The sequence below is a fragment of the Excalfactoria chinensis genome, chromosome 1, assembly GCF_039878825.1.
Source record: "Excalfactoria chinensis isolate bCotChi1 chromosome 1, bCotChi1.hap2, whole genome shotgun sequence".
In the NCBI taxonomy this organism is placed as follows: Eukaryota; Metazoa; Chordata; class Aves; order Galliformes; family Phasianidae; genus Excalfactoria; species Excalfactoria chinensis.
In genome coordinates, this window is record NC_092825.1 from 68,085,435 (window position 1) to 68,109,704 (window position 24,270).

A 24,270-nucleotide genomic window follows, 5' to 3' on the forward strand; every position below is an offset into this window, starting at 1 on the left:
AAGACATACAGCCTTGACAGTGATACTTAAAAACCATTCAGCATGGATCAGCTCGGGGAAATAAGCAGCGTTGTAGTTTGCCTTTGAAAGTCTGACTAGTTACCATAGCACCTGAAGAAACCGAGAGAACTGAACTTATTTTTCTGAAAATACTCATACAAGAGGACGAGGAGAATCTTGAAAATCCATTGTACAGTTGTGAAATGAATCCAGTTCTCTGAAATTTCTGAATATCCAAAGAACTTTTCCGTGTTTCACCTTACTCTTCTCTGATTTGAAAACATCTTTTTCTGAGTTCTTGGAAAACTCTGCATTTATACTGTGCAATGTTCTCATTAACTCTTGTAGCAAGTTCTGCTAGAGGGGGACTTCCTTCAGTACTCTCTTGCAGGTCCCTCAGTACATATTAGACAACACTGGGTCATGAACACTGAAGTCTCCAAAGGCTTACTGGATAATCCCCTTTTAAGATCTCTGGTGGTACAAGTTGTCCCAAATTAGAAGCTATTTGCAGGTTTCATAAATGTGTAAGAATAAGTCTCCCCAGTTACATATCTCAGGAGATCTGCAAATAGAAGAAGGATGATTAAAGTTTATGGCTTGCAAAAGAAGGAAGTCGGGGGGATTATTTCTTGGTGTTCTTTTTATGAGAATTTTTAAAGGAAAGATATTTTGACTGACAGGCCTTTGAACATGCTGTGAGCTCTGTATTTGCAATAAGGCCTAGAGGAACAAGCTTTTATTTTCTGCTAGAAGACTGCAGTCTTTAGCACTCCCAATATTAAGATCATTGGAACCAAGCATCCCTGATGATATTACTAAAATGAACTTTACTCATTCTTGAAAAAAGATTTCAATAACCTGAATTATGGCCACTAGTGCTAGACCATTGATAGGAGAATGGGTCTAGAGGTATTGATTTTTTCACTCTTAGTATTTCCTTTGATTTTTGTCACCTACTAGCAATGTGTGTTTTAATAAAACTTCATGAACTGTCTTTTCCCAGCAGTCTTTCTGTTTTTAAGTGGAATATTTTTTACATCATTCACGTGTCTTTTTCTTCATTTTGAAACAAATACAATTTTTGTGGAAGATTGTGGGTTCCAAAACCAACCTAAAAATAGCAACTTGCTTCCCTCTCTAATTATGACACAGCTCTTTGTCAGTACTACCAGATGGGGAAAATGAGCCAGAAAACAGTATGAATAGTCACCAATCCTCTTCTTTCATTTCTCTTTCTATTTATCATTTTCTTGACTTGATACATTTTAAGTAATAGACTTTATGTTTAGAGAAACGTAGAGCTGTTTCTGATAAAAGAGCCTGGAGAGGTTTAGAGAATTCAGAGCCTTCCTGGGACAACTGCAGAAATGAGAGAACTGATAGAAAGGGCCTATGGGCTAGGAAATCTGATCAGGGCAGGGGGGAGAGGTGATGTACTCAGAAGTGGTTTACTATTTACATGTAAAGAAAAATGGGAGAGAAAAAGCTGAGACTATTGATGTTGATAATTTTTCTAGATTACAGCAAAGCTTACAGGTGGCATCTTGCATGTGGCCTGCAGCCTTCTGACCTTCTGAAAGATGGCCTTGTGGTTTCATAGGTTTGCTCTCCATGATTAAGTTGTTATTGAGCAGACCACTAACACGTCTCCACAGCACTATTGCTGTACCTTTATAGGGACTGCTAAATGATGTGGTATGTACCACAGAGACCACTGTCCAGAAGAAAGTGCTGTCAGAGAGTGAGAGAGGGTTAACCACATAATATTTACAATTTTAGCATGCACTGAAAAAATCGCATAGCTGAAAACAGTATTTTCCTTTTGCCGTCTTTGTGCGTTGTGGTTTTAGATTGGCTGCAAAAAATATTTCTGTATGGTGTGGATTGTCTACAGCAGATGGCAAACAAGGATTAACTATTTCCTTCCAACTGCTCTTTAATGAGAAGAAACCAAGTTGAAGCAGTTACTCATATTGAATTAAGCTGAAAAAATCATGTAGTTATGAGTGTAAATGTTCGCATGTAATATAAACTTTCCAAGAACAGTGCAGTTGGGATTGGATGTCTTCTTTCGAGCTTATTTCCAGTGGCAGAGGATATAAAGAACTAAATGATAGTAAAGTATAATTATAGTTCTTAATTTAATTTTAAATTATTCCATTGTTAAGTGAAATACTGATTTACACAAGTGCTAGACCTCTAAAGTACATGGATTTTCTAGTGTATCTTAACCAAAAGTAAGTTCCTGGTATGCTGCTGGTGAGCCTTAATATCTTTTAATAAACTAAAGCTTCTGTGAGATTAGAGTGGAAGTACTGCTCTAGCATTGAGTAGGGTAATAGAATGCACACTTGCTATACATTTTCATTATTAAGCTGTTCTACTTTTTGTGCTTTCAAATTAAAAGAAAAAAAAAAAAACAGAAAAAAAACAGAAAAAACTTCTTAATATTGTTAATTTGAGAAGTAGTGTCATCAGTGAGATGATAGTGATACAGGCTGGGGGCCAGCTGTGTGGGAGTCAGTTCAGTAGAAATGGATCTGTTAGTCCTGAAACCCAAGGTGAATATCAGGTAGCCATATGCCCTTCCAGCAGAACCAACTTGCAGTTAGTGTTGCATTGGCAAGACTAAAGGCAGCAGCTGTAGAGAATGGTGCACTTGTGAGACTATTTGGAGTTCTGTGCTCAGTTTTAAGGTACAAGGTGGCAGCCACCTTGCTAGCACAAGTACAGTGGAAGGCCCCCAGGCTGGCCAGTATGTGGCTGGAGTACATGGTGAGCAAGGAAAGAGCTTGGTCTGCCCAAATGGAGAAATAAAGTCAAAATATCAACCTTACCATTATCTACAGCTACGTGGTTGGTGTTAGGGTAAGGAAAAGATGAAGCCAGGCTCTTCTCAAAGGTGCCACAGAAATAGAATGAGGGCTAACAGACACAAGCTGGAAAATTACAGTCAGATATAAAGAAAAGCTTTTTACCAAAGAGTGTTGAAACACTGCAACAAGTGTCCATCCCTATAGGCATCAAAGATTCAACTGGATATAGACATTAGCAACTCAATCTCATTAGACCTGCTTTGAGGAGGATGAGATATTTCCAGAGGTCTTTCAAGCTCCATTATTCTATGGTTATTGGATTCTGTGATAAGTAGGACCAGTTTTTTGGTTTTTTTTTCTATGTGACTGTCTCTGAAGTGAACTCATAGCTCCATTGAAATCAAATAACAAAATTCTTATTGACTTCATGATACTGTTGAGTTTTGTGTCAGATTTGTACCTGTACCTGTAAGCTCAAGTATTTAATTGATTGGCTCAAAAGTGGAGGGGAACTTGGGGATAGAAGAAAAGTGTTGTTCCCATGATCCTGAAATTAGAAACTATTTCAAAACTTTGAAATCTGTTGTCCAACTTTGACATTTACAAAGTAAATCTTACAAAGAAATATTATGTAAAAAGTCCAGATCCTATTGTGAGCTTAATTACATTTAAGCTTACTATGACAAAGCAAATAAAGTGCTGTGTGAACATTAAAGCAAATGTTTATTTACTGTATTTCTGAAGAGGGCAAAGAGTTATTAACGTTGCTTAGATTGGCTTTTTAAGATGACACTTGTCAGCAGCCTTTTTGTGCTATGTTCAGATGATAGAAACATCAAGGGCATGTTTTCTCCTCCTACCTAACTCACTTATTCTACTCTGTAATCTTGCATATGCTGTTGATTACAATGTTTTTAATTGAGTGTGGTGCATACATGCATGGATAAGGGTAAATCACACCGCTGGCTATGCGGCCCATAAAAATTTTATGCAGCTATGAGAAAAAGTTACTGTCATTACAGAGCCATTTGGGAAACTGGAGTACTTGTTTCAGCAGTCTGGGCTTGATCTTTTAATGCTGTCGGTGTTTTGAGTGAGTGCTGTCACATACATGATGAATTTAGAATGCTCTAGGAATACTAAAAGCACATCTAAATACCTCCAGTTTTGAGGTTAATTCCTCAGTTTGGTAATTCTTCTACTCAAATCTTCATAGTATACCCTTCCATAAGAAGAGTCTGCATCTGAGAAACTTCTTTCGTTATGTTATTCTCAGTTCTAGTGTTCGCCATTTGTTGTGATTTCATAACAATAGAGTATTTCTGTTTCTTATCCCCCAACTCCTCAGAACTTGTTTTTTCTGCAGCATTTTCCTTGTAGTCAGGAGGGAATTTCACATACTTCTAGAAAATCTGACAAAATGCAAAAGTACAAAATTCATTACCCGGAGCACAAAAAATACCAAGCAGCCTAAGACTTGTGATTCTTAGAACTGGTAATATTGATTGTATGATTCAGGAAGATTTGATTTAATGGGGCCTTTATTACACATTTGTACTTGAATCTCTTACCAGATGTATCATGTCTAATATTCCCATACACTTCTGACAGTATGTATATTCATGAGATTCATAACATTTTCCTGCATTTGTGCTGGTAATAGATTTGATTTCAAAGCAGCACTTCATTGATGTAGTACACTCATGCATTGTACGTATAATTGTTTCTCATCTGTATGATTATTTTGTGACACCTAGTGGATATATTGATAGTTGTGCCAGTTTGAATTTTCCTTGGGTTGTTTGGGTTGCCTGAATATACATTCTGGCCTGCAAACTGAATTCATATTTTAAACACATAAAGTCTCGGTCTTTCTTTCTTACTTTCCCTCTTTTTCCTATTTTTTTTAATTTAGCTTTGATCCTGGAATGGTTTGGTCACAATCAGCTGAACAAATACTCAGCACCCAAAAGTCTTGAGGAAATCCTATTAGTCCTAAAACACTACAAGGTAGTAATACTTTGAAAATTTGGTGACACTGTTAAGTCAGAATCCCTACATGTGCAGTGTGTGATCTTCACCCATCAGCTTTTTCTACTGCACCACCTCTTATATATAGTAGATCAAGTATGAAGTTCCCTTTGGAATGGGGAATGTGTTACATAAAATTGTGAAAGGTTACAAAGAAGTACCCAGACTTTTCACCCTCTGGGGGCTGTAAGAAATCCAATTCCTTTACTGTTCATAGAGAATGAAATGTGATAAATAATTAAAGTATTATTCTATGAACATGAGAATATATTTAGAATATTTGCATCAATAAATATAGTCTAGAAATGCCTTAAACACATGACCCACTTTCATGACTAAGATATATCATATGAAGTGTATCTTAATTTACATGTCATGGATTCTGAGCCTGAAGCTTATTTTTAAGTCATTTGTCCTGCAGGCAGAGTTGAATTACTGTCTTGTGTACATACTACAAATGCTGGGAAATAGGAAAGCCGGTATTTTCATATGCCTGGTTTTTATGTACATAAAGGGAGAGGGAGTGTGTTTTTTTGGACAGTGACCTTAAGCCTTCTTGCTGTGTTGGTGAGTTGGTGCTGTTGGTGTGCACGTTTATAACTTCGTAGATGGTATAACATATTTCCCCAATAGGTCTTAAGTTCTGGCATACCAGAGACGATGCAGAGCAATAGCTCACATGATAGCTAGGATACAATTTTAGTAGTTCTTGAAAAGAATCTAAAAGTAACTGTAAAGTACGTTTTATTTATAGATAAAAGATTGTGTATTTTTTATATTTGGGGAATTTGAATTGAGTTGTCTAGAAGACACAAATTAACTTTGAAGACCATCTTCAAAATTTTATGTTTTACCTTGTTGCTCTTCACAGAAAATTTCTTATTTTCACTCCCAAAAGGCTTCAAAATCAGCAAATGCAGTACTGAACTGTGTCTTTAATACCAGCTGATATGTCATTCTTTTCCTGTACTCTTCACAGTTGCTTATCATAACATTTCTCTTGTGACTTTGGTTTATGTAAAATTAGAGCCTGTAGCAACAACATCATGAATAATGGACACAAAGTCTCTAACACATCATTGAATGCTGGCAAAGATCTGCTTACTCTCCACCACCTGAAGCCATGGTTTGAGTTCATTAATGAATGTTTAACTAGTGAAAGCTTTAGTCTCAAGTAAAAAGACTTAGGCTGGAGTAAATCTATTGAGAGCCTCAGTCACCTGAGAAAACAAAAGGTTGTACAGAGGGAGCTGAAAGCCAGCAACGCTGTGTGTCTGGCCACCCGAGATCCTTGCTTGCAATTCATGAAGAGCATTCGTTCGTGTGCTGTATTGGTGTCACTGCCCCAGTCACCCGAGGGCACTCCAGATGCCATGCTCAGCTCCCTTGGCACACAAATCTACAGCAGTTGCCTCCCTTGCACTTGACATCAGCTTGCTGTGCTTGAAGTGTTCCTGCAGGTCATGATGCTGAGGGCCAGCACAGTCTGGGAGGCCTGGTCTTAAGGCCCAAACCTCAGATGAAGTTCTCACTGTCATCTGGTACACCATGAAAAGATGGAGCCTCATCTCTCTCTGTGCTTAGCATCCCCTTCCAGCACTGATGTCCCCACAGAAGTCTCCCGTGGGTGAAGGTAGTACATTAATGCAGCGTGCTTCACTGGTGAGAGCTTCTTGTTGCAGCCTCGCAATGTTAGTTTGGTCCCTTGGTGATACAGTAGAAGTCCTTACACAGGCTGCACTGGCTGTGAATTTAGAACTATTTAGGATTCTAAACAGTGTGGATTGATTGCAGTCTAAAACAGTCAATGTAAATACTTCCGCTTTTGCAACTGAACTTTTTGTTCAGGTGTGTAGCTTCTAGAAAGAAAAGTACAAGTAACCAGAAATAACCAGCCCAGTGCAGTTATGGTTTGCAAGGAGTGCACAAATATTTTCTCTGTCTTAATATATGTAGACTTCCAGGCTTCTGCTTCACCATCAGGATGAACCAAGCACAGCAACTCAAGCCAAATACAGCCCAAACCTCAGAACATTTTTCAAAGGTGGAATTTAATTTTTAACTTTCAACAGTGTCTTAAAGCAAACATACTACATACTTTGCTGGTTTTATGCCAGTTTTTCACATAATGCTATCCACAATTACAAATACCGCATGTAAAGTGAGCATTTTACAGACTTTGCTTAGCTGATAGAATACAAAGCTTATAATTTCTTAGCACTCCCTTAACTTTATCGTGACTGTGCTGATAACAAACAAAAGTGTGCATAGGTGTAAAAGAAAATTGTAGGCTAAATCTATGTAAAGCTGAGTTATGTAGATGACTGGTCTAATCCTAGGTTCCAGACTTCTGATTTCCTCAGTACTGCTCATAAACTGCCTTATCTCACTAAGGACTAAATTGCAAAAGGCATTTTTCTACAAACAAGAATTATTAGTGCATCTGCATTTCTGTAATGTGAAATTTAGTTTGTTGCTGAGACCTAGAATGTATTATTCTGTCTGATATTCTCTCTTGGTGCTTAATTAAGTCAGAACTTACACATAACTGTTTTACTGCACGTCTTTTACAGAGAAAAACAGTTTCTAAGCATTTAAATCCTTTTCACAGTGAAAATTCAGCTTTCCCGAAAATGAGTTTGCAGTGAGGATGGCAGTTTGTATGAGAACATCAGATTAACAGTTTTGACAATCTCTTTTAACTTTGGTTGACATGGTTTTCCTCGTTTACATGAAGAACTTCAATTAATAAAGCTTGTAATCAGTGGTGGCACATAGGCTAGGTGTGACACTGTATAAGTTGCACCTATTAAGAAGCCACGTCTGTTTGACTTAAGCATATGCCTTATTTAAGATTCTCTGTGTAATGAGCACTTTTTTTCTATCAAAAAGTGCTTGGCAACATTACTCAAAAAACTTGCTTGTGCTATGGTCAAGTATACAGCAAGATGGGTTGGAAGATACTGATCCTGATTGTTCCTGCAGTTGGACTCGTTATTTCCACAGGGAATGGGAAAGGTGTGACTGAACAGCTGGGCATCACTTACACATAAAAGATAGGATGCATAGTTTAAGTGTCAGATTTTATGTTTAAAGATATTAAGCAAATCCAGGTGATGTAAGCTGAGGAGACGGTTCTTCCAACAAAACAGACCAGTAATCAACATCCTAAAATCAACATATTGTGGGGAAAGGGAGTCATTGGTATTTCGTTTTGCTATCATCTGTGTGAATATAGTCTGAGATAGTGTGTGGAGATGCATTATGAATGGTTAGGAAATGCTTACTGTTAAGAAAGGGGTTATATGCATGTTTTGTTCTTTGCTCTCTCTGACAAGAGAAAATAACACTGACACATTTTCTTAGCTCTTTTCTTAACAAGAAACACTCCCTAATTTGTCACAGCTTTACCACCTCCTCTTGCAGAGACTCATCTCCCTGATAAGCCAGCCCTTACTTTTTTGCCTTCATGCTTGGTGGGGTATGAAGAATACCTGTAACATTTGTTTTTCATAAGACATATCTCACTTACTCCTGGTGGATTTGCCTTTCCTACACAGGTTTTATCTCCCGTGGATGCTGGCTTCACCCTGTTTTCCCCATTGGGATTTGTCGAACATCATTTCTGCCCTTGAGAGCTAGGAAGCGCAGCCCAGGGTGAGATCCCACAGCTGTCTACGTCACGCCAGGCAGCCATCTTAGGCTGAACAGAAAGCCCACCAGGGCCAGCACAGCAAATCAGCTGGTAAGTGAGCGGACAGAAGAATTATGCTAGGAAAACATCAAGGGCAAGTATTTAAGTTGTACAAACCAATAGCTCCTAATACACTGAACAGTTCTGCTTCCTTATGGAGTTTATTTCAAAACAAAACAAAACAAAAACAGGTGTCTCCTCAAATACTGATTTGCTGAAGAGTACAAGTGCAACACTCAAACTAGCCAGTGGTTAGCCCTGCTTTAACTCCTCTTTTTATGGAAGCTTTGAGAGATGCTGAGTGTTTTTATCAGTCTGGGTAGCTTTGTGGGGCTTTTTTTAGCCTTTGGAGTGCTACATAAGCAGAACTCAGAAATAAATGGAATAGAAGAAAAATATGTCATTGTAAGTGCTACAGTTTGGCATAAACAGAAGGTATGATCCAACATTCAAGAAAAATAAGGTGCTGCTTTGATAGAAAATGATATTTTTTCTACTACATGCCCTTTCGAAGCATCTGTTTAACACTGAAGACATTTCACAGCAGTTGGGCTACGAAATGCTTGACATACATGTGTGGAACTTGTCTGTGAAGATGCAGGACGCCTCTGATGTACACCCAGCCCCAGCTCTTTGTCTTTAATTCTAGCCAGATTCTTACACACCCTTTTGGTAGGTTAAAGCAGCAGTTATTAAGCATGTTCGTTTTTATGTAGCATTGTAAACCTTCTATGAAATTTGTTATCTAAGCATTCATTTCTGTGGAGGAATTCAAGTGAAGTTAGCAAGGGTCCACATAAGAGTAAGGAAGGCCTTATACATGTCTGCAGTTGTAAGGCTGCAGTGTGTCAGTTGTAATTATTTACACTGATGTGTGTTTTCACATGCTGTTGCCATTTTTGTCCCATACATAGAATGTTCAAGATTTTAGGAACATCCATCAATTATTACAGAGCTCAGAGACATGTATTCCACAGAGTTCTGGTGTAACTGCTACTTTTTGCCAAATTTTTCTGAACAGTTTGATAAAGAAAATGGTTTCAGTGAAATTATTTAATAGGTAGTAACATGTTACAGTATCTATAATGTTCTGTGCAATAATGAAAGTTAAAAGGTCAGACAAAACAATGTGACTGATCTAATTGGAATTAGGGCTCAGTACAGTCAGTTGCTTCTAAATTCTGTTCTAATGTGATATTTAGACAAACAACTGAGTGCAGTAGACTTGATGCTGTGAATATCTCCTATTGTGCCCATCTGAAGCTGCATCAGAGTCTGTCCTAATTTATTAAATTATGTAATGTTTCACAATTTGTGAAAGAACTGTTGCTGCCAGTCTTAGAAGCAGTTGTGTTTCAGGAACAGATTAAGCCACTATATAAGTCATGTATATACATATGTGAACTTTATTATATGTAGTTCCCAGGAGATGATCCTTCTCTCCTCCACCTAGCTTCTGCCTGAAATCTTCAGAACAGTTACCTGCCATGGTACTGCTCTGTCTGGTTTGACAGGGTGATGCAGCGGCTTCATTTTCTGCTCTAGAGTCTGTTGAATGCAGTCAGAAAGCTTCCCTTGGTCTCAGAATCCACTGTAGCAGAACCTCAGCCGTTTACTTTGCAACCACTCTCTCCAGCGAAAGTCTGTGACATTTATAATAATGAATAAACAGCCTGCAGGAGCACAGTGGCGACTGGAAGCCACTTTGGAAGCCAGAAAATAATCATTAAGTGAAAACAAGCTGCAAGCCTCTGATCTGATCTGCATGCAGCCCCTCAGCCTTACACGGTCCCATGAGGCTCGCCTTGAGCCGCACATTTCCCCACTGCAGTCACCGTGCACATATTCACATGTGCACCTGGGGCATTTGCCTTCTTCCTGTGAGCACAGGGAGGTTTTGCATTTGCAAATCATTCAGAGTTTTTGGGTGGAAGGTGCTCCAAAAATTGCAAAGTGCTTGTTTTGTGTTGTCCCAGAGTTTAATTATTAAGGCTTTTGGCTATATAACAATTCAACTTTAAAACTGTCATAGAAATAGAAGAATTGGCTCTGCACTTTTTTAATAGCGACTGCTGAGGTATTTATTAGCATCTGTTCCAATACATTTTTCGCTGAACATTGGGAGTTAAAATATGGGGATGTCATATTTTGCTTAGTGTGAAGCAGTTGCTAACTTTAAGCATAACTCTTGCCAGATAGTTATTTTGTATGCATGTCTTCTTCATAGAAAATGAGCATGCACTTTCATTAAGTATTTTAAAGTTCATCCTTGTTTTGTGACCTAATCAACTGAAGTGAGTTTATGAGCGGTTTGTGAGAGCAGAAGAATAATTAATTTTAAATGTTGAATAAAACACATTCTTTTCCTTTTTTGTTTGCTAATAAATACTTTAAACTCTTCATACCCCTAATAACAGATTTTATAGGAAACAGTACGACAGAAAGCTCATAGCACTTTATAAATAACCATTTCAGTGTTCGTAAACTAAATTACTACTTTTTATGTGGCAGATTATACATTAAGGCAATGTTATATCAAAACTTCACGTATGGAAAAAAAAGATCTTTAGCATTATCAAAAGCTCAGCTGTATTTACTAGAAAATAAGTGAATCCTTTTGAAACATGAACATTTTCTCTTCTTCTAATGAGAACTGCACCCGTGAGTGAAAGTAAAGCCAAGGTGTGCTACAGGTGGGCAGCGATGTAAAGCATTACCACATGGTCAGGATTGCCAAAATTTTGCCAGTGTTCGAATCTATGTTTTCACTTCTGCCTTTGGAGTCTCTGGATTCACTTCAAGTTTAGGATCTTCGTCTGAAGTTTCCAGTGATTTGGGTCTGCTGGAAAACCTGGGCTTTTCACTACTGGGAATATATCATTTTAATGACTTCGAACTGTTTTAACTGGACTGGCCAGTATAAAGAGCGCTACACTGAAGGGTTACTTTGTTTTTCTTCTTTCACCCTAACAGAAATGCTTATTCGGAGGTCTCACTTTGAGGTAAAACACATAATATGCAGCTTTCCTCCAATTATGCTACGTAATGCTGATATATATTTTTATAAGGATAGGGTTTGTTTAAAAGTGGAAGCCTTTTCTGTGAGGTGACTGCATAGGCCACAGGTGCTCACTCACCTGGCGGTTCCAAAATTCACTTGCCTCCGCACTGAATTTTAGCCAAGGCTCCAGTGCAAATTGTGAACTCCTAACACTAAGATCTGTGACATAAAGATGTTCAGTTTTAAACATTTTATATAAAAAAACAGGGACAGAATCGTTCTGTGTTAATTTGCTTGTTTGGTTTTTTTGTTTGTTTGTTTTCCAGAGGATTATTCCTTTGATAGTGGTTAAAAAGCAGCTTCTGCTACCAGTAGTTATTAGTTAAACAGGTTTTGAAATCTCTCTTGGTACTCTTTTTGTATAGTAAATGAAGAATATCTACATTGACCTTCAGTGCCATTGGTGTTGCAGGTTGTGAAATCAGGGCTGTACAACGTTTTCTCTGATATGGTTGTCTCAGATAGGACAGTTGCACAGTTGTGGTTTGCTGTCACAAGTATGTTCCGTGTACAACTGGCACCAATCTGTAACCTCTTCCTACAGGTGGCCTCAGTCCAGTGAAGTTAAGTGATCTTTGAAGCTAACAGTGTAACATTGCCTGTTATGGATTAACACATTGCTGTCTAATTTGGTTTGGCATTTGCATTCTCCTTCCTTCTCTAGTTCCTTTAAAAGTGTGTTTTTCCCAGAAAGCGAAGAAGAAATACCTTAAAAAGTCAATCTAAAATAAGAACAAAACCCACAACCTTTTCTGTTTTTCACTATTCTTTGTCTCTCACCTGTCTTTTTCAGATTAGGGGTGCTCCTGTGCTGAGGTATGATGGGATAATAACAACGGAAAGAGAAAGCTGGTGCTGTGATTGGCCTTCTGAGGAAATGTACAGAGAAGCTGCTGTCTGCTTTTTCACTTGCTGTCACTCACCTTATAATTGTTTCAGCGTGCACTGAAATGAAGTTGAAACATGCGTGTTTTCTCTTTCGGCATCCCCATAGTGACTGTGCTAAGAGCAGTGGAAGTACCCATCAGTTGCCCTGAAACGTGACATACTACCTACTTTGGGGTGAGATCTGTTTTGTTATAAAGCATGGCTTTAGTTTTTCTGTGTATATCATGTATTCTTGTCTTTAGTTTGCAGTTAACAAAAAAAAAAAAAAGGTTTCCTTAGAGAAGGCTCTGGGGAGACCTCATTGTGGCCTTTCGATACTTGAAGGGAACGTATAGACAGGAGGGGGTATGTCTGTTTATGAGGGCGGATAGTGATAGGACAAGGGGGAATGGTTTTAAACTGAGAGAGGGGAGCTCTAGGTTAGATATTAGGAGGCAGTCTTTTCCACACAGAGGGTGCTGACGCACTGGAACAGGTTGCCCAAGGAGGTTGTAGATGCCCCATCCCTGGAGGCATTAAAGGCCGGGCTGGATGTGGCTCTGGGCAGCCTGGTGTGGTGGTTGGCAACCCTGCACATAGCAGGGGAGTTGAAGCCACATGATTACTGTGGTCCTTTTCAACCCAGGCCATTCTATGATTCTGTCATTCTAAGTTAGCTTATTAAGTTGGAATATTTGCTTGAAAACTTTATTTATATTACAAGTATGGACTGATATCATAGTCTTCATCACTTATTTGGATTTTCCCTGAATGCAGTGTGTTGTAGTCCATGAAACCAGGTGGTAGGGAGTGAGAGCACCCTGAAATTCTACTGTTGGTGCAAGATTACAGTACACTAGTGGTAGTTCTGCTAGTCATATGAACCAATGTTCATACGTACAGTAGAGTACATTTAGTTTGGCCACTGATTCAGTAGTGAGGTACTGTCCTTTAGAAGTAGCATGTTGCTTAAGTAAACCATAACATTATCTGACAGCAAATTCTTGGTTCAGTCTTAAAGATTTACACATGCAAAACTTGGTAAAGTCAGTAAGTGAAACTGAGCTGTTCCCTGCTAGGATAACAGAGGAGTACCTAGGAGGCAGAGCAGAACAAATACCTCTAATTCAGCATCTACTCTCTAAGTCACTGTGATGCCTTTCTTGAAGTGACAAAACTGGTTTGTTAAGATGCAGTCATGTCAGAGCTGGAGGTACAAAAATGCATTCATTAAAAACGAATTCCATATCCTCTTTCCTCTTGTGTATTTTGTCACTGACATGACTTCACATGTTGCAAATCTATTAAGCTTTCAAAATGTGAAACTAGAGCTCATTAAGCAAAATGTCATAAATGGTGTATAGCAAACTCCTTCAGAATGAAGACTGATAATATTTGTCTCCAGAGTTTTTTGTCTTCTAGGTTATCACCAAGCCATCCAGCTTTCTGGGAATATAAGTGTGTGGTTTTTCCTATCGGAGTCTGACTGTCCTTTGGGGTGAGGTAGTAGGTTGTATAGTTTTAGGGTTATGCCCTGCCTGTCAGATAACTATACAATCTACTGTCTTTCCTGAAGTGGCTGTGATATCATCGCTGGATATGTCTTCAAAATGCAAAGCAAATATATTTCAACATGCTCTGGCTCTGTGTATGTGTTGGTTTTGATTCATATGAAAGAAAAGAAATGTCCTTAAAGTGTTTATATTCCTCTACCATTTGGATTGGAAAGCAATTTCCTTTTTTTCATCTTCTCAGAGAAAGTGGGGTGTGAGAGGGCACAGATGTACAACCTAATCTACAGGGTTTGCTTATGCTCAGCTTTCTCCATCTGCCAGTGTGCTCTCAAGAGTGGCCATTTGGAAAAAGGTGATACATTTCTTCATTACTTTGTGGCATGTGGATTTCTATTCAATGGCAAATGCCACTTTTTCAGCAGTTAAGTAAATCTACCTAGCATAATTTGTTGGTGAAACTAACAAGTGATGACTTGGATAGTAAGACAAAGAGGATGTCTCATTTTCTGCCCTGGAGCCAGTAAATGTTTGACCCCTAAGCGAAGACATTTCTTGAGTCAATTTTTGAACGGTGATTTAACAGATGCTTTATTGCATAATGCAAATTTGGGATGGAGAGTGCTTTCCACTGCAGTTCTTCTGTCTGTAGAGTCACCCCACCAATGCTGATGGACTTCCAGGAAGAAATCTGAGGAAGGGCTGACTGGATGTAATTATGCTCTTTTTGAGACTAAGAAATGTGGTCTAGAAAGTGCCTAAGGAATCTTATTTATGGTAGGTGAAATGTTTGTTTGCTTCAGAAGATCCTCCTGATGCTCTAACAGGATGAGGTAGTAGGTTGTGTGGTTTCAGGGTAGTGATTTTGCCCCAATCAGGAGATAACTATACAACCTACTGCCTTCCCTGATAGGCAGCATAACATCAGTGTCTTAATTCACAAAATAAAAAACCAAGGGCTAAAATAGACCTCTGTGACCAGCAAAGTAAGTCTACATACTTTTGTTGTTACCCTGTCCCTAACAAACACCTCTAACTTCAGTGTCTGGCATTATTTTTAATAACTGCCTACAAAATAATTCTCTCTCTTTAAGTCTCTATGGGAAAAAATTGAATTAAAAAAGCTTTGCTATTCAAAAGTGTGTCTGTTCTTGATTTGTTTCCTTTCTGGTTCATCTCAGAGGAGTGAAGTATTCAGGGAAATGATTCCAAAATTGCTGTGGACTTGCATTCAAGTTGTTCGTATTTTATTTCCTGGACACTTTAGTTTGAATGCAACAAGTTTTACTTCCAGTGCACTGTTTTTCTTCAGCCCTCCGACCCTCTCAAGAATCTTCCGGTGTTTTACAGATAATTGTCATGCAACGCTCTTTGGCAGATCAATTTTATGTTATAAATAAAAAGCTGTGATGATGAAAATCAAGGACCAGATTGAAAAGACAAAAACACGCATTGATTTTGTATCCTTGGTTGCTCATAAGCAGTCTCATTTCATGGCATTTAAATAGTCCTGAAAGTGAATTTGCTGACTATCTAAAAGGCACAAATTGTACTGGAAAATCGTGGACAGGGAATGTTAGTTGGGGCCATTTTAGACATTTTGGAATAGAAGCTATAGTCTTAATGCAATGGAAAGAGGAAAAAGGAAAAAAAACCCACCCCAACTGTGGAAATCATTCTTCCACACGCAAAACATTTCAGGAAATGGGAATCGTGTAAAACTGACAGTTAACTTAAGATCAGAGGTTTCAAGCTGGTTACATAGAGGCATTTGTGTATATTTTAATTACGCAGCATCTGATTACTGTAAATTGGAATGTAAGTTTAAGTTTGTCATATCTGTAGCTAGGCAAGCCCCAGACATCCGTGGTTAGAGCAAATAAACTAACATGGTGTTCAGCAGCAGAACCGGGTATTTCATCGCTTCTCTAGTCCAAAAGTATCACACGTATCTGGACTCCGAGAGTTTTTGAGGTCAATGAATGCTTCAGAACAAGGCCATTTGTTAATACCTTTGATAAACAATTAGGAATGTTATTTGACCTGTGTTCATAGAGATAAAGACAGTTGGTAGAAGAGGAAAAATTACTCCGTGTCTGAAAAACTCAGGAGAGTAGCCAGTGCTGTGGCTGGTTTTAATCTTCTCACAGTTTAAAGAGGATCTCTTAATTTAAAACTGCTGTAAGGATACTCGCCATGCTGGCCATGTTCGAGGGCTCTGGGACATGCTTAGCAGATCTTGAACTCTTTCTTCTGCTGGAAGTGCAGGCTCACAGCTGCAGCAGAAACATCTTAGATGAGTGTGAGTAGTGATTGCACTGTGTGTAGCTTAAAACATGCTGCTCCTCTCCAACGTGCAAAACTGGCTGCAAATTTCCTGCTTAGTTTTACATTCAGTAAATATGGAGCGAATATTCCATACTGGTGAAAGGGGTAAAAAGAGGGAAAATGTTCTCCATGTTCTACCACAGCCTGCTAGATCTTGTCCCTGAAGTCACTTTAAAGTCCTCTGGCTCTGTCTGGATCAGCTCTGTATTCTTGGTAATGAGCTGTGAGTTTTCAGATTCTTGTCATCCTGGCAATCCTGTTAAAACAAAGGGCCAAAAAAACTCCATAGTGTTTGCTTCGCTAGGATCTACATGTGCCTGTATTTAGCAGCGTGTGAGCCTGCAGTTAATCAGGTTTGTCCCTAGCAGTAGGTGTCATTACAGCTAATGGGAACTGAACAGAAACGTTAAAGCGCAACTCCACGGTGCCAGATGTTGTTCAGAATTGTATACAGAAAACTCTAGTATCAAAACATAAGTAGTAGCTTCAGCTGGAATTCTTATTAAAAACAAGGATGTTTTTTTAAACTCAAGACAGCATTAGTTCCTTCTGAGATCATGCACTGCTCTGTGGCACTCGTGAGGTGAGAGGAGAGCACACAATCATAAGCTATATAACGTGCGATTTTATAACCTATGTCTGCTTAAGTTTGCTGTTTTGTTGGGGTTTTTTTGGTGTAACAGCACTAACTGGTGAGCAGAAGCTGAGTATTTCCTGCTGGAACAAGGCCTTGTACGTTTGGTTATAGCAGACCAGGTGAAAATCAGTGTGCGCGGGATTTCTGTGAGACCAGGATTTTCATGGAATCACAGAATGGATCACAGAATAGCCTGGGTTGAAAAGGACCACAATGCTCATCTAGTTTCAGCCCCCCTGCTGTGTGCAGGGTCACCAACCACCAGACCAGGCTGCCCAGAGCATCCCTGCATCCAGGGATGGGGCATCCACAACATCCTCGGGTAGGAGGTGTCAGCTCTCCTTTTCTGCCTTGGCAAGGATACATTTTTCTTGAGACAAGGTCAGTCACGCAGACAAAAAAAGAACCATCAGTCAAATTTCTGCCTTGAAGGTTACTGCTCACAGGTTTTAGATCTCTGTCTCATGGATGTGTAGAACATTACACATCTTCTGTGAGCCCCATTCAATGGTGTTGTGGTTTCGGGTTTTACTTTTACATGTGAATCTCCCCATTCTCCTAAGCCAAATGCCCAGCGCGAAAATTTTGTTTCAGTTTGGTAAAAGACTTAAACAAATGGAAACGTTTTCAGACCAGCTGGATAACTCTGGCAAAAGTGTGTGCTACCAGCTGTAAAAACTTGCACTGCTGCTGTGCATGGGTGTCACGAGGTGTGTTCTGCGAGGCTGTACCTTTGGGGCTGACCTGAGAGGGCAAAAGCTTTGAACAAAGAAATAGTTCCTGAGATGTTCCTTGAAAGGGCAAATTACAGAGGGGATTTATACAGGCAGTGGATCCAGAAATGCAGTAAAATCATAGCAGGTATGCCAGCTGGTGGTGTTACAGATTCAGCATGACATACTGAATTGCTATACAGGAGTCACAGAGAGCTGGTGAAAAATGCCTGCCTTCCCTGTGCTCACAGAGCTTCCCCACCTGCTCCTACGACTGTGCTTCAAACAAGAGACAACTATCAACTATTAAATGAGAACTAAATTTCTCAGTAATACAAAGAACTGGAGGTCTGAATGTATCTTAATTACCTTGAGTGTGATTGTGCACAGTAGTTACCTTAGAGATGTCACAGCAGAAAGCTGTTTGGGCTTGGAGGTTTTCTGTAACTAATGCTATACAGGTCTCAGAATATGAATACATGCTAGCTATGGGAATAATGGTTGCCAAGATTACTAAAGGAATCATTTCGATTGTGGAATACATAAGCAAATCAAAGGTGTGAAGGTGTGGAAGGGACAAAAGCCAAGTACTACCAAATGACCTTCCGAGCTGGAAAACACCATATCTTCCTCTCAGCAGGTGGATGGATGTAGAAGGCAGCTGTGGGCCAGTCTGGCAGGGGCAGGGCAGCAGCTCTGAAGGCTGCATCAGGCAGTTCCCAGCATGTGCTGCACTGCTGCATGGTGAGCAGAGGCATAAGTGCCCTGTAAATACAAGGCATGTTTAGATCCCCGCATCTCTCTCTGTTGTGCTTTTCACCTGTAGCTCTGTACTTTGGTCTGAGTTAATAGGTGAGTTAATGCATTTGTTAGAAATGGGAGAGCTGAAGCTCCTCCAGGTGCAGACAAAAAACTGGTGATCCAAACTGTGCCCCGCTTGCTGCTGATGCTTGCTATTTTTGAAGCGAAAAGACTGGCACCAACTCTACCAAAATTTACTAGGAAAAACATTTAAGCACTTTGCCTTTGTGATTCAGTGCCATCACAAGGATGTTAGCTTTGAGAGGCAACAACTGCACCATGGAAATCCTGTTGATGCTATTGATTTCTCAGAGGTCGGGGTAGGCCACACAAGTCAGCTCCTGAAGCATACCTGCTTTAAACCCTCTCAGTGCCCTCAGCCAGAGGTGGGCAGAGCTCTATATGGCAGAGAGGGGCTGTATTGCACAGCCTCCAGTCATGGTCATGAACTCCTGGTTGTATTCAAACACATTGTCCTTTGCAGTGCTTGAGCCCATGGGAGGGCCCGGGTCCATAGCTGTGCTGGCATGGCTCTGATGAACATGGCTCTAAGTGATCTAAGGAGGTACCCAGCTACCAGCTTTCATTAGAAACACTATGAGGGATAGGAGATGTGAAGATACCTACAGGGATCTAGGACTCAGTGACGTAGATGACCAGGTCACAGATGAAAAATCGGTGCCAACGCTGCTTAAAAGGCAAAACAAAGGCATCAAAAAAACTAGGCCAAATGTCCCTCTGATTTTCAAGTAGCTCTGTGTTCCTAAGTCACTTTGACACTTTTAATTGTTTTACATCTAACAGTTACAATTGCCAGTTGTGCTCAGCATTTGATCATTTGAAGGCTTTTGTCTGGTTGTGGAACACTGAGCAAGCATTGTCTCCAGCACAAATCAAAGCCAGATGAGTTACCAGGTTAAGAGACAACCAAGTTGTAACCACGTTGCCTGATGTGGCTTATTTTTGTATTCCAGCCAGGGCCTGAAGCTCACACTAGAGATTTTCCCTGTCCAGCTTGCAGATTCAAATGTAAACAATCGTATTTCCATCCTTGAGGAGCCCAAATGAGATTTCCTAGTGCAAACAAAGGCATTAGCCTGTTAAAAAGGTCTCTCAATCAACTGAAAGTGTGCGGCAGTTTGCATATTAGTGCATGTTTTTAATTAACACTTGGAAGAGAAAAATACTTGATGCACTTAAAAGTGACACATATAAAAGCACCTTTCATATATTCTCATCGTAAACATCTAAACGGAAAATAAAGTCATTTCTGATCTCATGGAAGGCAGTTGGCATTCACTTAGGTCGTTCCAAAAGTAAGGCCTCCTATTTATTTCCATGGAAACAATAATGGAACTGTTTGAGAAAAGCAAATTCTCAGGCTATAAAACACTATCTTTCAATATAATCACAACCATTATCTATGCACTTTCACCAGCAATGAACAAGAGCCTTCATGCCATGTTCATCAAAAACTGCACCAACGGAGCTGACCCACTGTTTCACAGCTGCTATGATGGTGTTGTTGCTAGGAAAACATTGCCCATGCAGTCCAGCTTTCATCAGCCCAAACATATGGAATTCAGAAGGCACCAAATCTGGAATATGCTGTATGACAGGACAGCCTAACCACGGCTGGCGGTGTGCTGCACAGTCTTCAAACTGGGGTTGTGGTGTTAACAGTGTTGCAATATAAAGATTGTCTTCTCTGTCCTGACTTTGGAAATTCAGGCCTTCAGCTTAGTCAGCATCACAGTGTAGGAGGCAGTGTTGATGGTTTGTCCGGGTTTCAGGAAATCCAGAAGGATCTCCCCTTTCCGATCCCAAAAGACAGTGCCCATCACTTTGCCTGCTGAAGGCTACATCTTGAACTTTTTCTTTGATGGGGGATTTGCATGTCACCACTCCATGGACTGCTGTTTTGACTACTGTTGGCACTATGTCTTGTCGCCAGTAATGATGCAATCCAGGCACCTGTCACCTTTGTGTTGGTTCAGTAGGTCCTGAGAAACTTGCATACAGTGTTCTTTCTGTTCCTGTGTGAGTATCTGTGGGACTCACCTGGCTCTAACTTTGCAACGTTCCAACATTGCCACCATTGTTTCCTGCACATTAAAGCTGATGTTCAGCTCCATACACAGTTCCCTGGTCATAATCTGCCAGTGGACATGGATGAGGTGATGGAATCACTCTTCATTTCGTGGTGTGACAGCTATGCATGGCCATCCAAAATGTGCCTTTCTTTTATGTCCCTGTCACCACTACTAGTATGCACCACCCACTGCCTCACTGTGCTTGTATTCATCATTTGGTCTCCACAAACATTCAGCAAGTATCAGTGAATGTCACCGGGTGCCATTTTTCTACACAGAGCACAATGACACACCCTTGCTTTGTACATGTCTTCCATGTCAGATTCCATTAAGTCTGACTGCCCCTCTTGCTGCCACCTGTGACGTGGTAACAAAATGTAATGGAATACTGGCAGGAAGGTTCAACCTCTACTGCCATGCCACCAACATCCACCACTGATTTCACGGGCTGACATAATAAAAGGGGAGGGATTGCTGTTGGAACAGCTCTCTTAGCTTTTTTGAAAAGTGGCAGCTTAATCTTTTTTTCTGTCACACAGCTGGGCAGGATTTCAACCATCTCAGTTTTGCTGATGAAAATATCTCACTACCTGTGGGACTGTGAAGAGCAAACACTGACTTGCCACAACCTGTGGCCTGGAAGCTTCATGTCCACCTCAGCCTGTTCTGAGCAGGTGACTCCCAAGTGGCCGCTTCATAGTTATTTCTCTGGATTTAACCTGAGCTTGGCACCATGTCTTCTACATCTGCTAAAAAGCTGCCCTATGAGATCTAGAAATGGGGTACTGGCAACCACTACTTGAAAATCAGATTGGTATCCCATAGGTCCTATTTTTATTTAGCCTTGGCTTCCTGTTGCATCACAGTGAATTCCACTGTGGCTAGGTATGTAAGACAGAGTTAGACTATTATTTCTTTTTCTCCTGAAGTTTCAACATGTCCAAAGCCTGTGGTTGTAATTTTTATTATTATTTATCATTTACCACAAGTAAAATACAATGATTGATAGTCCAGAGTTTAGTGATTTCACTTTTATTTCTTCATCAAACCTTGCTGACATTTTGAAGTTCGAATGGACAAATTAGTTTCCACCTCATTCCCCTTTGCAATTCATTAGCTTTTCCAAAACTTAAGAAATGTTCAGGTCTCCCATTGTAGCAAAATGAGAGCTGTACAATTCATTAAGCTTTAGACGTTCAGTGTGTTGTACCAGGTGACAGAAAAGGAAATAAGAAAAGTAATCATTCCCAAGTTTCATTAACATTTGTGCAGAAAGAGAACATCCTTCACACGTTTTCCATGCTTGAAAGAAGATTTTCCATATTAAAGCAAGGCAAAGGAGAATGTGTTATCCAGCGTACGGTGTGTGTCTGTCGCTCCAGCTAGTCCAAGTTTCTAATGATTGAGCTGTGTGTGTTACTTTGAGTAAGTGAATGCAAAATAAGGAACGGTTGTTTCTAACGTGAAGCTGAAACAGCCACAGAAAGTACCCTCAGCTGGAGATCGTGTGTTCCTGTGTTCAGCCTCTTGAACTCTGCCAAATACGTGCAGCTGGAAGAAAAGAAGTGGTTTGACTGCCCATGAGCCAAAACACACGGTGGTTAGTTTGTGCTGGTGATGCCAAGTGGAGGTAAGCATGTTGGAGCACAGGGAGGCAACAGGGTGGGAGCTGGTTTCAGCCTGCTGTTGCACACTGAGCACAGCGCTCCGGTGTCAACCAGCAGCAGGCCTCATTCAGCAGCTTCTTTCCACCAAAGTTTGCAATGGGATGAGGTGCACATTTTCACAATAAGTATTTAAAACGTTTTTTGGTGCTGCTTGGCTGCAAACTGTGCTATGTGTCTCAAATACTAAGAAGAAAATGCTCAGAATGTGTTAGTTGTTACTGCAATCTCTGCGCAATCTGCCTTCACTCACCTCATGAGGTCTCTCCTCTGGTCCTAATGAATCTGTGAGGGATCAGCAGAGGGAGAGGACCCTCAGAAGGGAAGAGAAGGCTGGCAGAGTGCTGTGCTGTTACTGATGTGGGAGAAGCAGCACAGGGAGCTGAGTTGAGGTTACAGTTTGATCCCTGTCCCTAAATACAACTGGAAGTGGGCAGACCCAGGAGCAAATTGCTCCCCATCAAACACTATTGAGCTGCTGGTGACAATCCTAGGCTGTGGCCATCCTGATCCTGCTTGGTTCTGGGTGGACCTTGTCCAAGCTTCCCAGAGCTGAGCACAGCCTCATAGTACTTCATGGAAAACAATGCTGATAAGAAAATAGAAGGGAACCATGAGTGATAAGGAAAGCTCTCTAATCCCTTTAAGGCTTTTGTTGGAAATTACATGACCTCTTCTTATGCCTACAACCCTTCCAGACATCTACCCATCCATACCCCTCAAACACACCGATCCTTATTCCCCTGCCTCCAGCATGACACCTCTAAATCACCCCTAAACTCCATTTAGCTGTGGTTCTATTTTGTCTTCTTCCTGAGGAGCCCCAGGCTTTGCAGCAGGAAGGCAGGCTGCAGTAGGTGGTCACACTCCAATGACAGGGCTGTCACTGCAGCAGGGCTGGCAGCAGGTGGAGGATGGAGACTGCTGCCACCTCAGCCTCCAGTCCTGCTTCTCCCAGCTGAAGCTCCACCATGCTGATTTATGACCACTCCTGAATGCCTTGGATGGAATTATGGGCCCTTGTATTACATAGTGCCTTCTCTGTTATTCTTGCTGCACACCATAGATTTACGGTGGCTTTTAAACCATGCAGTGCATGAAGTAACACAATCTTAACAAAACATAGAAGGGACCAAGGAAGGTCAAAGTGTGGGAGCTGAACACCTTGTGGTGATCCAGGATTTCCCTTTATTTACAGCTCACGCCTTTTCAATCTCAAGTGGATTTTGGCTGGCTGTGACAAATCTGGCTGGGGAGGAATCTGCAGTCAGCTGGGCTGAGAGGCTTTGCCATTAACAGGTGATCATTATTATGATTTAGTACACGTAAGAAATCCCCAAATATCATTTGCGAATTAATTTTACTTACAGAGTGCCAGAAAGATGCATATCACTGGGGCACACAGGTATCCCACAGTACGAGTGCCATCTTGTGCTGTGTCACCTACTTGTGTTTGTCTAGGTTAACCACATCCTGCAGTTTCTCTGCTTTTGATGCTGAAGGAAAATAATATATGATAGGCTTTCATAGAAAAGTGGAGCAACAGCTGTACTTGACTTCCTCAATGTGATGGTGTGACAAGAAAAATAATGCTGTAAGTAATTGTTTTATAATACTTTTAACATGTATTCATCAATTATCTCAAAACTGTAGCACATAAAAAAAGCCCAGGTGCTGTCCCTGCTGTGCCATGTGTGACTTAGAAGCCATACATGGGCATGAGGGCAGAGCTGCATGAAGTCACCTGCAGGACCACAGCCTGCACTGAACACTATGCCAGCATGCAACGCAAAACAGCTGGCCAGAGGGTAGAAAGCTGTAATGACAGCCAACAAATAACTCCTGAGCCAACACACACTGCTGAGACCCTGGACTTGAAACAGAAGCTGGGAACAGGAACTTTTTCTCTTCTGTGCAAGTGCCATAATCCCCTCCAGCCTCCAGCTACAGCATTGTTCATTAATAAGACAAGCTCTGGTGTGCTCCCTCTCATTCAAAGATCTACTATTTTTCTATCTGAGAAAAAAAAATGCATCTATCTCCCTTCTGCT

General features: G+C 40.5%; 1 protein-coding gene across 1 annotated transcript in view; it reads left to right on the top strand.

Moving 5' to 3' along the window:
• PPARA (peroxisome proliferator activated receptor alpha) overlaps positions 1 to 24,270 on the top strand; it is a 276,741-nt gene that overhangs the window by 187,525 nt on the left and 64,946 nt on the right. Inside the window, exon 10 of the mRNA XM_072333930.1 lies at positions 8,411 to 8,595. The gene's annotated coding sequence lies outside the window, so the exon portion shown is untranslated. The remainder of the gene's footprint in view (positions 1 to 8,410; positions 8,596 to 24,270) is intronic.